We start from the raw sequence: 3453 nt of genomic DNA on the forward strand, positions 1-3453 counted from the left end.
AAATTTGCCGCTGATGCAGCCAAGATGCAAATGTACTATGATGGTTAGTTTATGTACAGATGTGTCCAATGTAAAGTTTTTTATTTCTTTGAGTAGACTCATTTTTTCTATCTTTTGGAAACAATTTAAGAAAGCTTGATTGTAATTTTCTTTCAAGGTCAAATCAATATTATTTTGATCCGTTGTTGCGGGGCCCCTGAAAGCTGATAGGATTTATCCCATCATACATTTATGTGTAGTAATGTGTAATTGTAGAAAAGAGTGAGATGATGATGGAAAGGAGAGATGGGATGAAGTGAGTAGCTTAGGGTAGGTACACATCTAAACGACCAACATTCATCCAATGTTCAGGGCGATTTGCCTTCACCCTGGACATCGCATGATTGCCGGTACACACTTAAAAGATTTAATGAACGACAGAATGATCACTGTTCCATCCTCCATTAATATGTACAGCTTTGCGTGCGATATCATGTGATTGGCCGTGCAGCATGGCCATTTTCACGATATTGCATGTGACCGCAGGAGCACACAAAATGAGCACACACACTGCATGATATACACGATTTGTCATTCCGATGTGGACAAATTGGCAAAATCGGGCAGATATCATGCAAATGTGTAGCCGGCTTTATGTAGAATTCCCTATTTGTGTTTTCAGTGCAATAAAAGAAATTAGACACATTTTTCTTTAATCAATTAATTAATTTACTTAAATACTAAACTGGTGGCATGATAGAGCACATAAGAACACGCCAAGCCCGAATTGTGATTCAATAACCAAACATAGACAAATAAGGGAGTTATACTGTAGAAGTCACTCCAGCACAACTTGGATACAAAATGTCCCCCAGCCCCCAAACAACTCTGGATGAAAACTCGTCTCCCTTGCAGGTGGTACCCATGACTCCCATGCCTTTGGTATTGTTAAAGTCACATATACAATAAAAAGCACTCAACTAACTTTTTCACCAAAATGGACAGTTTCCTGTACTTTAACACAACAATGTACCAGTACAACAGACAAACAGCAACACAATCATATGAAATTCTAACTATGGGCCATATTCAATTAGACGCGAAAAGCCGTTTTTAGCGAAAAAGTATCGTGTGGTCGGAACTTATCGCCATATTCAATTCCAGATGCTTTTCACCTATGCGGAAAGTCAATGCAATGTAATAGGCGACAAAGATTCGCCTCTGAATAGCATGTCAAAAGAAGTGCAAATTTTATTTTGGGGTGCAAAGGTGGGGAAACCACTCAGAACCCTTGGGACAGCCCCTTAAAGAACAACTGTGTCAAAAAATCCCGGAAACAAACTTAAGAACACCCCAAAAAAAGTACTTTCTTTTTGTGGGCAAAAAAGTCCAAAAGTGGGAGGACAAGCATAAAAACTTTCGAAATAGACTTCTTGGGGGTCTGCAAGGATGGCTCAGGTGTTTTGGGGATTGCAGGTGCATGTAACAGGTGCGTTTTTCACGTTTTTTTAAAACTTCACTTTAGAGACTGTAAATTATGCTAGTACCCATTTTCATGTACCCCAAATTTGCCAGGACTACTTACTTTCACCAAAAAATACCGCTTTATGCAGAACTTGTGCAAAGACCCTAATAAGAAGCTATTGAAACAACTTCAGTACCCCAAACAGTTTTATTAGGGCTATTCGGGCACTACTACATTGATCCCCAAAGTTAGTGCATCTTTTTGGGGGGTTCTGGCCGATTTCCCCAATTCTGACAGCACTTTCCACCTGTTTTGAATTCACCGGTTGCCATTTTCGCGTGGTTTGTAATTGAATACAGCGAATAGCAGGGACGCACACGATAAGTTTCCGCGTCCAAAACACGTAATGTTGGCAGAATGTCGGGCAGTGAAACTAATTGAATATTAGAAAGTTGTGTTGAAAATCCAAGAAAAAGAGGCCTACTGTAATTATAGCCAGTCTCACACTTTTATAACCAATTATCTAAGAACAGTCCAAGATGCATTAACAAAACTGTTCCAAAGTTAACAAATTTCATTGCAACTATTTTATTCATATTACATTTTCAGATTAAAACTTGGGGGTTGAGTCTTCTTCAGCCTTATACAGCCTTCTCTCACTCTTCTTTCTTTGTCTAGTTTATGAAGACAAACCCTGGTGATAGTAGGTGCGAAGGAAGCACACAGGACCTCATTCCGAGTCAGTCGTTGCGGCCGCACGGTCGTACGCCACCGATGTTCGCTAAACTGCGCATGCGCAAACTAGCTGCTACAATCAGAAATTTCTCTCTCCTTGAACACAGCCAGGTCGGTAGTTTGAGTGACAGAATGAGGCGTTTGTGGGTGGTAACAGGGGAAGGTGCTTGAAAACGGGGGTGTGGAGATCCGAACGCAGGCGTGCCTAATTATGCGAACGGCGTTTTATGGGAGTGCATACGGTTTATGGGAGTGCATAATTAACAAAGTAGTGTCATGGCACATGTGACATGGGTGGTTTGTACACTGACTTGATCGTAGTGCTTAAGAGAGGGTATGGTCAACCTTAAGCACTACGACCAGTTCCGATGGTTCCCGATGCTCGCGATTAATCCTTATATCCCAGGAGATGACGTGTGTGGTGAACGAGAAGGGGGCGTAATTTAGTATTATGGCCGTTTCTTACCCTCGGTCGTTCAGCTAACGATCTCATCTTAGGACCGCAACTTGTGATGACTTAATTTGCATATCCGGCCCCTTTCCCCTACGACCGAGCGGCCGCAACGACCGACTCTGATTGAGGTCCACAGTGCTATTCATTGTAAGGGGCTACAGTATGAAACAGAAAAAGCTCATAATCTTAGATTTATGTGTGTACAAATAAAAGCAATGATATCATTACAGTCACGTGGATGATGTCATCATGCAAACACAGAAATGTGTATAGCAATTGTTCATGCAACTGTTTAGCTGTGACACTAATGTTGTCTACATGCATGTTGTCATGCGTGTTGGGAGAAAGAAGTGAGCTGTATTTGTGTGGTGGGAGAAAGAAGTGAGTTGTATGTTAAACAATTAATTACAGTAAATTTTTCTATTGAAGATTGTACAAAATATGGACAACAAGATCCCTGGCATTTCATGTATGAACAAAATCTTTTACACATAAGTTTTAATGTGACATAATCATTTAACAAACCAATGAGGTCCAGGCCTGTGGTTTGCATGTAAAAGTTAGAAGTCACATGAGGAGAATATAAAAGAGCATTTTTCAAATTTTTTACCTTTTGTGCAAGAATCATTAGGCTATAGGGTGACTGGCATAATCAAACTCAACAAAATAGTTATTGAATGTCCTAAAGAGGTGCCTGAGACAATTTCCACCACAATCACGCCAATGAGCAAAGAAGATAACAACAAAATAGAGATTCTCTTACTTTAATGCTTAAATGGAAAAATATGAATATTGCTAATGCATTTACTATATCTTGCTC

The sequence above is a fragment of the Taudactylus pleione genome, unplaced genomic scaffold (genome assembly GCF_031769625.1).
Source record: "Taudactylus pleione unplaced genomic scaffold, aTauple2 ptg000435l, whole genome shotgun sequence".
Lineage (NCBI taxonomy): Eukaryota > Metazoa > Chordata > Amphibia > Anura > Myobatrachidae > Taudactylus > Taudactylus pleione.